Below are 14,628 nucleotides of genomic sequence, written 5' to 3' on the forward strand. Positions count from 1 at the left end.
GTACAATCTTCCAATCTTTCTGAATTTTATACATATATTTGTATATATGTAAATGCTTATGTGTATGTATATAGTTATTTACACAATTGCTACTTTATTCATATTATTTTAGAAAGTATATTGTTTTAAAAATATATATTGAAGATTTCTGCATATCAACAAATACTATTTGAGACATCAGTTTTGTGATTGCCTGGCATTCTATCATCTGCACAAACTTACTTAGTTGATCTCTGATTGTTAGACACTCTAGCAGCTTTCAAGGATTTACAGTCAAATATTACAAATGGCACTGATGAAGTTCTCTGAGCATAAATCTGCCTGAATCTCTAATTTGCTCTTAGCAAAACTTCATGGAGGTGGAATGAGTCAAAAGATAGGGAGATGTAAAGGTAGAGGTGAAATTTCTACAGAGACTAGAAAATAATGAAATGAAGGATACAAAGTAGGCCACGCTTTAGTGTGTGTGTGTGCTGAGAGTGGGCAGAGGTGAGTTAAGGAAACCTGTTTCAGCTTCCGTCTCCGAGGATGAAGGAACCACCATTTTTTCGTGTCTTGTCAGGTGGATAGGAGTGGGGGATGAAGGAGAAGGCATTCACTGTGCGTTACGAGAGAAGCTGGTGAATGTTTGGGACAGTCACTTTGCCAGTTCCTTGAACAGTCAATGGAAAAAAAGTGAAATAAGACAAAGAAAAGAAAGAATTGGCGTGAGAACCCACTTCAGTTAGGAGACAGGTCTTGACTTTTCCCCGACTGGGTGAATAGACAAGAGGGATGGATGAAATAGTCTTCAGTTATGGAAAGCCACCATGTAGGCACTGTCTGCAAGGTAAACGCACTGTCACAAATCAAGGGGTGAAAGTGTTCAGGATCCTGGGTCAAGGCATGACCTACTGTTTGAACCATGGACCAGACCGGATATGGAAATACGCAGTGACTTAAGTTGGCTAATGGACTGCAGGAGAATTACATTTTAAAAGTGTACAGGATTCAAGAGGTCCTGATTTGTCATACTTTTCATAATATAAATTATCATAAGATTATTATCAAGTCATCTTTACAATAAAAAGTATGCAAGGAGTGAACTTAGGGTTCTTGAAGGCCAAATAAAACTGGGGAGGGAGGAAGAGAGAACATATTAGTGATGACTTTAGAAGTTATGGATTAATCAGCTTGCTTTGATATCCAGGAGATAGGGGAATAAATCAAAAAGACATTTGATTTTCATACACCTCAAAGAGCAGAACAAATAGAGGTAACAACCAGCATGGATTTGAAAGAAGTAAATCACTCTGAGTTCATTTAATTCTATTCTCTGACACAATGACAGGACTTAAATATGAGGGGAAGCAAAAGAGTTCATATATCTTCACTTGAGTAAGGTTTAGTTTTCTTTTTTTTTTAACTTTTTTTTTATTGAGTTACAGTCATTTTACAATGTTGTGTCAATTTCCAGTCTAGAGCACAATTTTTCAGTTACATGAACATACATATATTCATTGTCACGTTTTTTTTTTGCTGTGAGCTACCACAAGATCTTGCACACACTTCCTTGTGCTATACAGTATAATCTTGTTTATCTATTCTACATATGCCTGTCACTATCTACAAATTTCAAACTCCATGCTGTCCCTGCCCACCCTACTTCCCCTTGGCAACCACAAGTTTGTATTCTATGTCTATGAGTCTGTTTCTGTTTTATATTTATGTTCTTTTTTTTTTTTTTTTTTTTAAGATTCCACATATGAGCGATCTCATATGGTATCTTCTTTCTCTTTCTGGCTTAATTCACTTAGAATGACATTCTCCAGGGACATTTACGTTGCTGCAAATGGCATTGTGTTGTTTTTATGGCTGCATAGTATTCCATTGTATAAATATACCACATCTTCTTTATCCATTCATCTGTTGATGGACATTTAGGCTGTCTCCATGTCTTGGATATTGTAAATAGTGCTGCTGTGAGCATTGAGGTGGAGGTGTCTTTTTGAAGCAGGGTTCCTTCTGGATATATGCCCAGGAGCAGGATTCCTGGGTCATATGGTAAGTCTATTCCTAGTCTTTTGAGGAATCTCCATACCCTTTTCCATAGTGGCTGCACCAAACTGCATTCCCACCAGCAGTGTAGAAAGGTTCCTTTTTCTCCACAGCCTCTCCAGCATTTGTTACTTGTGGACTTTTGAATGATGGCCATTCTGACTAGTGTGAATTGATATCTCATTGTAGTTTTGATTTGCATTTCTCTGATAATTAGTGATACTGAGCATTTTTTCATGTGCCTATTGATCATTTGTATTTCTTCCTTGGAGAATTGCTTGTTTAGGTCTTCTGCCCATAGTTTTCATCTCACATAACATTCTCATCCAGTAAAGAAAATGTAGTCTTTTTTTTTTTTTTTTTAACTGAAGTATAGTCAGTTACAATGTGTCAATGTCTGGTGTACAGCACAATGTCCCAATCGTGTATATACATACATATAGAAAATGTAGTCCTGCAAAAAGGGAGGCTTGGTTTGTTATGTGTCATTGAATCAGTGACCTGCTAGGGCAGACCAACTGAGACTCCAGAAAGGTTGATTGGGTGCTTATGCTGAATAACATTTGTATTACTCTCCAGTATTTAATAATACAAAATATGGAATCTAAAGATGAGGCAAGTTGCTAAATCTGTGGGAATTTGAAGGAATTCAAAATATAGAAAGAAAGGTGGCTGAACTAACTTGAAGATTGATGAGAACCATCAATTAAAATGGCAATTTAAAAAATGGCATTGCCTAACGTAATAAAATGTAAATGGTAGTATCCAGTGTAAAAATGGCAATGTCTCGGCATTCTGACATGTTGCTGAAATGAGAAATGAGACTTGGTAGAGCTGTTTGGATTGCTCAGGAGGCTCTGTAGCGCTTCCTGTCTTTGCGTCACTCATCCTGCAGTAAGCAGTCCTCTTGTACGTTCTCAGTTACGAGACTGTAACACATCTTCATCTGTTTCCTTCCTTGGGTCCCATAAAGGGCCTGACTGTTGCTCTGTACGAAAATAGGAAGTAATTCTGCCAAAAGTAAATAATTATTTCACTAAAGCTACTCTGTTTCCATGCTTTTCCGTATCAACATATCCTTCCTTCCTTCCTTTCTTTTTTCTTTCTTTCTATATTTGATAATTACTTGTAGATACAAAATAGTAAATAAATAATAGCATGTATGGGATACCAATCAGTGAAATGATTCTGCATCGTAATGATAAAAACAGATGTTGCCACAGAAATTCCTAAGTTAAAAAAAGAATCTTAAGAATCTAATTATAAAATTGTTTATGTTGTATTATTCTTTAAATAATGGTTTGAAAACAAAGACAGGATAGTTATACATGAAATACATTGTTTTAGGAATTAAGAGTGATTTTTTTAAATCTTTTTTCCTGAATTTAAAAAAAGTTGGTAATTTTGACTTAGAGAAATATATAAGGAAAATCCACTTACATTCACTTTCCAATGTAAGGAAAGTATGATGACAAATAAGATACTTCCATTGTCTTAAAATATCTTCTCAAAAACCATTTACTAATTACAATGGGGTAAATAGTAGCTTTAAGGACAGTTCGATAATTTCTTTTTCTTTAATTGCTGACAACTTGAATTTATTTATGAATATCATTTTGTTATTTAACTTTACATTGCTGAGTTCACTGACTATAATATCATTTGTATGACTTATTAAAAAACCCAAAGCTAGATTCCACATTTACTTTCATTCTTCCTTATCTTATGTATTTAATATAAATATATAAATGAATTATTTTAAAAATAGATATCTTTAATCTAATGTAATATATAAAATAGATAATAGCTTTGTTTTTATATAATCTATAAAATAGACAATATCTTTGATTTTTTATATGTCATATATAAAATTCAGGAGGAAAAAATATATATATGGATTTGTATTATTTCACTTGTCCAAAAACACTGGGCAATGATTCTGATTTATTTTTTAAATTAGTATTTTCTTGATTTAACAACACTTCATTGATTATCTCTTTGACTATTTTTCTGTGATCCCAGAATATCTCAATGAAAGTAAAACATTTGTTTCTTTCTATCAATTTTCTCTAATTTAAAATTTTCATATAATTTAAAACATAGAGAAAATTTCCAACTATTGTACTTAAGAACCCTGAATACTCTCTGTACAGATTCATTTGCGTTTTACCCCTTGTACTTTATTTCTACTTGCTCTCCCCATATATGTGTATATATATGTATTATATAATTATGTAATCATATGTGCTTATATATATATATATGTGTGTACATATATATAATTTTTCCCTGAATCCTTTGAGAACATGTTGCACACATCATGCTTCTTTACTTGAAGTACTTTAGGGTATATTTCTTCAGAATAAGGACGTTTTCCTCTATGTAGCCTCCGTACAATTGCGAAAATTATTTTATTGCTGATTCTATTTCACGTTTAGTGATTCGTCTGTTCAAATGATCTATTTCTTTTTGATTCAGTTTTGGTGGACTGTATGTTTCTTTTCTTCTAGGTTGTCCAATTTATTGCCATACAGTTGTTCATAGTCTTCTCTTACGATTTTCTTGTATTTCTGTGATGTTGGTTGTAATTTCTCCATTTTCATTTCTTATTTTGTTTATTTGTGTCCTTTCTCTTTTCTTCTTAGCAAGCAGAGGTTTATCAATTTTGTTTACTCTTTCCAAAAAAACAGCTCTTGGTTTGATTGATTTTTTTCTACTGTTTTTTAATTTCTATTTTATTTATTTCTTCCCTGATTTTTGTTATTTCTTTGCTTCTGCTGACTTTAGGTTTTGTTTGTTCTTCTTCTTTTTTTTTTTTTTTTTTTAATTCTTTTTAGGTGGTAGATTAGGTTGTTTATTCAAGATTGTTCTTTTTTGAGGAAGGCTGTATTGCTATGAACTTCCCTCTTAGGAGTGCTTTGCTACATCCCATAGATTTTGTGTGGTTGTGTTTTCATTGTCATTTGTCTCAAAGTATTTTTTATTTCTTCGATTTCATCACAGACCCACATTGGTTTTTTAGTAGTGTGTTGTTTAGTCTCCATGCAGTTGTTTTTTTCCCTCATTTGTTCTTCTGTGGTTGATTTCTAGTTTCATGCCATTGTGGTCAGAAAAGATGCTTGAAATAATTTCTAACCCCTTAAATTTGTTGAGGTTTCTTTTACGCCTGAGTGTGGTCTATCCTAGAGAATGTTCCATGAGCACTTGAGAAGAATGTATATTCTGTTCTTTGGGGATGTAATGTCCTAAAAATATCAACTAAGTCCAACTATTCTATTGTATCATTTAGTATCTCTATTGCCTTATTGATTTTCTGTCTGGAAGACCTGTCCAGTGATGTTAGTGGGGTGTTAAAGTCTCCTACTATTATTGTATTCCCATCAATTTCCCCCTTTATGTCTGTTAGTATTCGTTTTATATAGTTGGGTGCTCCTATATTGGGTGCATATAAATGAGTATAATGTCCTCATCTTGTACAGCTCCTTTGGTCATTGTATAGTGTCTTTCTTTATTTTTCTTTATGGCCTTTGTTTTAAAGTCTATTTTGTCTGATAAGAGTATTGCTACTCCCACTTTCTTGTCATTTCCATTTACATGAACTAACTTTTTCCACCCTATCACCTTCAGTCTATGTGTGTCCTTCATCCTAAAGTGGATCTCTTGTAGGCAGCATATTGTAGGTTCTTGTTTTATTATCCAGTCTGCCATTCTGTCTTTTGATTGGAGCATTTGGTCCACTGACAAAAGTCCAGGACCAGATGGCTTCACTGGGGAATTCTGTCATACATACAAAGGAGAGCTCATACCGATCCTTCTCAAACTCTTCCAAAAGATTGAAGAGGAGGGCATACTCCCAAACTCATCCTATGAAGCCACCATCACCGTGATACCAAAGCCACACAAAGAGACTACCAAAAAAGAAAACTATAGGCCGATATTGTTGATGAACATAGATGCAAAAATCCTCAACAAAATATTAGCAAACAGAATCCAAAAACACTTAAAAAAGATCATACACCATGATCAAGTTGGGTTCATCCCAGGGACACAAGGATGGTTCAACATATGCAAATCAATCAACGTGATACACCATATCAACAAGAGAAAGGACAAAAATCATATGATCATCTCAATAGGTGCACAAAAAGCATTTGATAAAATTCAACACTTATTTATGATAAAAACGAACTAAAGTGGGTATAGAGGGAACATATCTCAACATAATAAAAGCTGTTTATGACAAATCTACAGCCTGCAGAATACTCAATGGTGAAAAGCTGAGAGCCTTCCCACTAAAATCTGGAATAAGACAAGGATGCCCACTCTCACCACTTCTGATATAATATTGGAAGTCATAGCAGTTAGACAAGAAAAAGAAATAAAAAGGATCAATTCAATTAAAAAATAACATTTTAAACTAAATTCTGTTATAACTCAGTGTGTTTAGGGTGACACATGCATTTGGTTGTCATGTCTTTTAAGTATTCTTTAATTTGGAACATTTCCTGTTTTTTTTAATGACTTCGAATTTAAAAAATTCAGACAAGGTATTTTTAGACTTTCCTCTGTTTGGGTTGGCCTGGTATTTCCTAACGATTGATGCAGGTTACACATTTTTGGCAGACATGCCCCTGAAACGATGTGTCCTTCTCAAGTGCATTGTCCTTGGAGACTTGTCCTGTGTGTTTGTCCCAGTGATGATGTTGTCTTTGATCAGTTAGTTAAGGTCTCTGCCAAGTTTCTCCATTGAAAGGTACTATTTTCCCCATTATAATTAGTAAGTGATTTTTGAGAAGATACTTTAAGACTATGGAAATACCTTGCTTGTCATAATACTTCAACCTGCATGTGCTGATCCACAGGTATTTTCTGGACTAAATCAGTTAAGTATAATGTGCACTTAAAGGTGATGTTCTAACTCCATGAATCCATCTATATTTGTTAGTTGTATTCTACCCAAAGAGAAAATTTTCCCTTCTTCTTTATATAATTTATATATAGCTTTATTTTTTATTTATTTATATTTTATATTCTTTACAATAACTATTTATTATGATTTTCCAGTTGTCCCAAATTGGACTTGTGAGTACTTCTTGAAGCTGGAGCCTATGTCCTTTCGACATATCTCCATCATTTTAAAATGCCTTACTCCTCCCCCAGAAAAAATGTCATCACCTTGAATTCCATATAAAGTCTCCTCCCTGTGTTCATATTCTAATATGTCAGGATAGTTTTTTCATATTTTCATAGTTTCAGTGAACTTTCTGAGAGTGAGTTTTATGTCACTCTTAGGACCTTTGTTTTTCTCTTTTCTCTTCCTCAGTTTCTGGACCCCTTAGATCTCTCTAAGACATATAGTGGGAGATTGAAAGCTAGCTCTGTTAGAAATTGGTGTTTAATTTTCTGTTTACAGGGAATCTGACATTTTTATTATTCTCCAACTCCCAGTTATGCTGAAGGCCTAGGATTTGTGTGTTTTTATTTGTTTTTGTTGGCTGTATTTTTTACAGTATTTGTGAAAAGTTTCAGATTTAGGTGGCTGCTGTTACCACAACTACCCCGAATTCCAGGTCCATGTTTTTAAAGCGTTCTACAAAACATATTGATATTTTACGTTATTTGCAAATAGGCCACGATCTAACCGGAATTCGTGGGCTGCATTGCTTTACCTTTAGTGTTCAGCATTCTCTTTATCCAGCTGTAGTTAAATTGAATGTTTTTTCTTTATCACTTTAATTACTTTATCAAATAGGATACTATCAATCCAGGAGGTATCTCTCTGAAAGATGTGTCCATCGTAATTGTAAAATCACGATTGAAGATGATTAAGACTTACTATGTGCCAATAAGTTGTGCTTTAAAATATCTCCCTTAGCTTTAAAAATTATCAAATATATATTTAAATACATGGAAATTGAAGCCCATGAAATATAAAAAATATATACACACACACACACACATATATATAGGTTAAAACAAGGTAACTGATAAGTAATAGCTGATTATAAGAATATAGACAAATGTACTCAGAAGCAGTCACTTCAACTGATGAAATAAGCTCTTTGAGCCTAATTAATATTATTCCTCCAGTTTCTCAGTAAAGAAGTCTGTTTGTGGTTGGGAGATAAGGGAGATTTAGATCAGGAGCAAAACACTCCAGGGCCTGAAAATTGCAGCGCAGAAGACAGTCTGCAAAAGTAGGAAATAGATGAGTGCAGGAGGCATGTCCCATCTGAGAGCAGCAGACGTTTCTCTGTTCTCTGGAAGCTGTGAGCCCAGCCTCAAGCTCTCTTTGCTTGTTCAAAAAGAGCTAGAAATTAGGCTGCGTATGAGAAATCTCTTGCTTTTGAATATTTTAAAATATTTTCAAAATCATGGTGTGTGATGTGGAAAAAAGAAGAAAAATAACACTGCATTAAGCCAGAGTTGGTTATTATCCCCCAGTTTGCAACCTCTGCTTTGGATACTGAGAAGAGACTCGTGGGTATTGTAGTAAGAAGAAACTGGGATTAGAAAAGTTGGCTCTGAGCTCAGGATCACTCCTTGTTAGCTGTGTCAAATTGGGCAAGTCGTGTGATTAGTGTTAACTTCAGTTCTCTTGCTGAGGAGGATGAGTATGCTTAAGTATGAAGACATACACAGATCTGCTAATTTTTATAATGTTATTTTATTGAAATTATATGTGAACATGTTTGTATTTTCTATTAAGTTCTAAGTTTTAAACTTAGAAAAATGAAATTTATTGAAAAATATATTTTCTTAGGAATTTGCTGATTTACTTTTGACATTTGACTATAAATTTGCTAACTGTATCTAGTTTGCTCTTATTCAAGAGGCTCTCTGTTGAGGATTTTAGTGACATAATTCGTTCCTGTGCCACGTAGAGGGTAGTGCCATCCTGTTGTCTTTCACACACTAGAGGAAGATAAATTAGATGTTCAACTCAGAATGCCTGTTCTGCTTGTTGAACTGTTGATGGGGTGAGCTGGTATTTCTGCTTAGTCCTGTAAAGAACCAAATGTCTGGGCAGAAATTCTGCCGGTCGCTAAGAACTAACGTTCCTCTAAAGACGCTTGCTACTTAATTTTTATTTGTATTGTCCATTATGCGTTCGATCTGTCTGAAACAACATGTTGTACTGTGAAGGGTTACTTTAATTATCAGTAGGTCATGTTTTGTTTTGTTTCATCTGAACAGTTCTTTTATAAAACAGTATACCCAGAAGCATAAAATTCACTTAAGTTGAAACAATTTGTGCTTTGAAATTACTATGCTTTTCCCAACACCTCTCCTCTAAAACAAATAAATGAATGAAGTCTAATTAAATAACCTTCTCCTTATAATTGGCTTTTTGAAAAAAAAAATGAATTTGTCTTTTTTTGTGAAATGTGCAAGTGGCATGCCTGCATTTTTCTCAGTGCAAGGTTTTCAGTTAGAATTGAAATGCAATTACAAAGTGAATTGGTGCAGTCCTCTGGATAAATCAAGCAAAATTCTCCTCTGACTCAGTGATCTTCATATATCAGACAAAAGTATTATTTTAAAAACTTGAATTATTTACTAACCACCTAAAATCTCCAACTAGATTTACTTATAAATGTCTCATATTTTTTAATTGTTTTTATGTTGTTCTACCATGTTCTGGGGGCACTAGGTTTCTTGCATTTTATATGAACCCCATGTGCAGACTCATCTTAAGAGGGTCCTCCTTGACTGATACATAGAATATTTGCATATAGTTGGGGATATTTGTGTTCATCAGCCTATTATAATTTGCTAGATGTATACTCTACATTTTGCAAAACCATATTTCAGTATGTTCAAGTGTGTAGTATCTAAGTGTGTGTTGGTCTGAATTAGTTTTTCTGTGACCTTGGCAAATTGTTTACTCTTTTGCATTTTTTTTTCTTTTCACAGATGCATTTTGTAGGAGTATTCTGAGGATGAATGTTTGCAAATCATTTTGAAATTGCCAAGTGCCACATACAGTAAGTAATACGTATTTTTATTTTTCCACTCAATAGCAGTCATGCTGAATATGGCAGACAGTCATAAAAGAATACATTTCTATTTACAGTTCTTGATATTTATGAATACTGAGGAAAATGTGTATAAAAGGTAAAAATTTGGGCTATTCTGTGGTCTGAATTAAATTGTATAACTTCAAGATATCTAGTGACTGATTTTACCATTATTCTATATACATATCTCGTACATAATTTTATCACTTACTGAGTTTTTTTCCCTTTTACTCATAAGTTGAGAAGCATGAAGAAAAAAACTGATGTTATTAGGCAGTCTTGCTATGGAAATTTTAAAAAGGAATATTGAATTAAACATTAAGATTTGCTGAGGATTAAGATTTGCTGTGTAGGAGATAGTTTATATATTTTGCCTTAATTCTCCCTCAAATATTTTAAGATCACTATTTTTATTCACATTCTATAAATGAGAGAACAGAGAACCCAGAAGTTTTTATTACTCACTCAGTATCTATTTAAAGTGATGACCTGGGTTTTGATCAAAACATACGACTTTTCAGAAAATATAAGAGCCTGAGTATTTAAGAGTACAAACTTGTTCTAATTATTTCTTTGGGTTTTTGTTTTGCTTAAGCAGTGTCATGGAAATGGTGCAGCTTTTTGTTGTTGTTGTTGTTGTTGTTGGCTACCGTGTCACTGCTTCCATTTCAAATGATGCTTCTGATGCCTCACTTAGACTGCTTTAAACTGGCAGGAAATAAGTGAAAATGTGAATTCTGGAAGAAAGTCTATAAATCACCTAAATTATTCTTTGATAAAAAGTTCCTAGAGTTCTGGAGTTCTCTAAAAGTCTTCCTTCATTCATTAAAGAAACACAATTAAATGCTCTCATATTACTATTTTAGAGTTGGAAGGAACCATAGAATCACAGAGTCCTAGCCTCCACGTGCTCAGATTCTTTGTTTGATGCAGTAGGGTAATCTGGAGGATGATTCTAAATGAAAATTTCCAAAAAATGTGGAGGCAGTGATGACAGTATTGATGTTTGTACATTGTCTCCCAGTGTAAGTACTTTTAAAAAGGCAGCATAGTGTAGTGTTTTAAGAATTTTGACTCTGAATTCAGACCAGCTGGGTTTAAATTCTGGATTTATCATTTATTAGCTATATGACTTTTAATAAATTACTTAATGTCTCTTAAAAATGGATCTAAGATTAGGAATGACCAAATTTGTGGTGAGTTAATACATGTAAACTACAGTACAGGTCCAGCTACATAGTTAATGCTTGGTAAATGTTCATGGTTGTTAAACTGGAATTGATTCATGTGGATATTTTACTTCAAGTATGTATGTTAATAAGCATTACAACTTCATGATTACATTATATCAAGTACACAACAAAGGTACTCAGCGAGTACTGTCGATTGACATGCTCAAAAAGAAACAAAACTTCAGCCTTCTTCATACACAGATCAAGATGCTTTTAGTACTTTTCCTTCTTTGAACTTTTAGTGAAGAAACAAACCATTCAGACAGACAGCACTTACATCCTATGTGCTGACTGCACACCTAGCCTGCAAGTGTGTTTGTGTGCTGTTTTGAGGAAAGAGGGGCCAGTCATGTGCTTATGTAGTCTGAAATGCTTGTTTTCAAGGAGACCAGGCAAACTTACAGATACAGAATAAAGAGAATTGTTAAAATGACTGTCAGAAAATTGGGGGAATAGTCTCATCTAATGTTCTGTTAATTCATGGAAGTTAAAGGGATGTGGACAAAAAAACAGTATGTATTTATTAAGTATCTACTGTATCACATGCACTTTACATTCAACATCTCAGTTAATTAATCTAAGCAATAATATCATGAGGTGGATAAGTTATTATCTCCATTTTTCATATGAGGAAGATGCACCACAGAAAGCTTAAATTTATTATCCATGGGAACGAAGCTTGAGGGTGATCTAATTCTTTTTTGTACTGAAGTATAAGTGACATAAACACTATTATTTTCAGATGTACAACATAAAAAGTCAATGTTTGTGTATACTGCAGAATGGTCACCACAGTAAGTGTAGTTAACATCTGTCAACATACATCCTTACAGAATATTTTTTTCTTGTGATGAGGGCTTTCAAGATTTACTCTCTTAGTGACTTTCAAATATCAGCACAATATTATTAATTATAATCACCATGCTGTACATCATACCCGCATGACATTTATTTTGTAACTGGAGGTTTATACCTTTTGACCCCTATCACCCATTGTGCCCACCCCCACTCTCTCCTCTGGCAACCACCAGTCTGTTCTCTTTATGAGTGTGGGGGTTTTGTTTGTTTTTAAATCCACGTATAGGTGAGCTCATAGGGCATTTGTCTTGCACTGTCTGACTTAGTTCACTTTAGCATAATGCCCTCAGGGTCTGTACATGTTGTTGCACATGGCAAGAATTCATTCTTTTTTATGGTCGAGTTGTATTCTGTATTCTGGTGTGTGTGTGTGTTTGTGTATCACAATTAGAAAGATATGGTATGCTATATATATTCATATATATATCTCACATTTTTATCCAATAACCCATCAGTGGACACTTAGGTTGTTTCCATATCTTGGCTATGGTAAAAGATGCTGCAATGAAAAGGGGGGTGCATACATCTTTTTGAGTTAGTGTTTTTGTTTTTTAAAATAAATACCCAGAAATGGAATTGCCAGATCCTATGGTAGTTGTAATTTTTTGAGGAGCTTCTATACTGTTTTCCACACCACCAACATTGAGCAAGGGTTCCCTTTTCTCCACATCCTCGCCAACATTTGTTATTTCTTGTCTTTTTGGTAATAGCCATTCTGACTGATACAAGGTGATATCTCATTGTGGTTTTGATGTGCATTTCCCTGGTGATTAGTGATGTTAAGCATTTTTTCATGTATCTGTTGACCATAAGTGTATTTTTTGAAAAATGTCTGTTCAGATCTTCCACTCATTTTCTTTTTAGAGGTTGATCTAATTCTAAAACTTCTTTAACCTCTTAACCTGGATATTAAGCCTTGAAATTCAGCGGCTTATCTAACTTTCTTTTATTTGCATAAAAATCTTACTCCCAAACCTCAGCTCATAGATATTAATTCTTTAATAAGTAAGTAGTTGATGAGTGAATTTCAGCTCAACAAATGACAGTTGCCTTATATTAAGTGTTGATAGGACCACGCAGCAACTCAAAACTAATTGCCTTGAAAAAGTACTCTTTGAATAAAGAAAACTTGAAAAATTAAAAAGTTCCTTCCCTAGGGCCAGAGACCATACCTTATGCTTCTATTAATCTTACTTCTCAAAATGTGAAGTGACTGATCACACCTTCTTCTTGCAGTTTTTCAGTCACTTCATGCAGGGCAAAGAGGTTTGGATTGAAAAGTCCAGCCTGACTTCATCATTCGCCTTCCTATTCATCATTTTCCGGTGTGTCAGAGTTCAGGGACACTCCTTACAAGTCGTCAGCCGCACTGGGACTTGCCCTCTCCACCCTTTGGTCAACTTCCTCTTCCATTTCAGTCATCCACTAATCCCAACTCCTTTACACATCACTTCTTGAAACAAGCCATTAGTAACGTTTTACCGGAGGGGTATTTTCAAACTTACTAGTATACAAAGTACTGCTGCTGTAAGTATGAATTTGGCCAGTTCTTTGGTGTTCTCTCACTACTCTTGGTTTTGAGCTCAAAGAACACATAGAGTGCTTCTACTTTCGATTTCCAGAGTTGGACTTTGAAGACAAAGCGAGTGATTACATTTAGTGATTCTGTTTCATTTATTTGAAGAAAAAGTCACATGGTCCTGTGATATGAGAGGCACGGTGATAGTTCAGTACTAGAGCAAGTGAGAGGGAGAGACAAAAAAATGACTTTCAAGAAACTTCTGTCTTCAGTTTGAGGAAATAAGATGTGCCCAGGCATAAATAAGGCTGAGGATGTGGTGTCAGGGTGTGGGATCATCAGAATAATCTAACTTAGTCAAATTAATAAAGCCATTTCAAATTATTTGAGAAATAATAAAAAAAAAGGTCATCTATATACACATAAATACATGTATATGAAAATAAAGCATTAGAAGAGATTTAGGAAAGGAGATACAATTATGAACTGCATTGGTGCAAGATTTCATCATTGAGATTACATCTGTGCTAGATCTTTATGCAGGTGGAAAGTGTTAACAGAAGTCAAGGAAATGGCATCTCCAGGTTTAGCAGAGAAAAGGCATACTTTACACTCAGTGATGGTAAATTAACTCGTTTGACAAGAGTAAGTTTCTTGTCTTGGACTAAGGACGTAACACTGGAAAATAAGGCTGGAGCTGGTTTGTAGGTAATACTGATAATCAAAATAAGAAATCTGAATTTAATTAATAGGGAATGGAAAAAAAAAACCAGAATATTTTGTAAGGCCAATCCTGTAAACAGAAAATTTCTTATTTGAATATTAGTCTGGTGTTGTCTTCACAATGGATTCCAGTTCTAGACAAGAAAAACAATTTTTAGGAAAATGTAGCAGAGTAAGAATGAAGGGATGAGGGTAAAACCCAGGTCATAGCAGTGGGAATGGAGAGAAAGGAACAGAT

The 14,628-nt window shown here is 34.3% G+C and overlaps 1 protein-coding gene across 4 annotated transcripts in view; it reads left to right on the forward strand.

The window, feature by feature from the left end:
* Window positions 1-14,628, forward strand: part of GALNT13 (polypeptide N-acetylgalactosaminyltransferase 13) — a 458,027-nt gene that overhangs the window by 22,828 nt on the left and 420,571 nt on the right. For 3 of the 4 annotated variants that reach the window (XM_031451413.2, XM_010985618.3, XM_064484785.1), the window contains exon 2: window positions 9,955-10,025. The gene's annotated coding sequence lies outside the window, so the exon portion shown is untranslated. Of the gene's footprint in view, window positions 1-9,702; window positions 10,026-14,628 lie in introns of those variants that run through there. The other variant, XM_031451415.2, reaches the window with a different exon arrangement.

Source organism: Camelus dromedarius, chromosome 4 (assembly GCF_036321535.1).
Source record: "Camelus dromedarius isolate mCamDro1 chromosome 4, mCamDro1.pat, whole genome shotgun sequence".
Classification (NCBI taxonomy): domain Eukaryota; kingdom Metazoa; phylum Chordata; class Mammalia; order Artiodactyla; family Camelidae; genus Camelus; species Camelus dromedarius.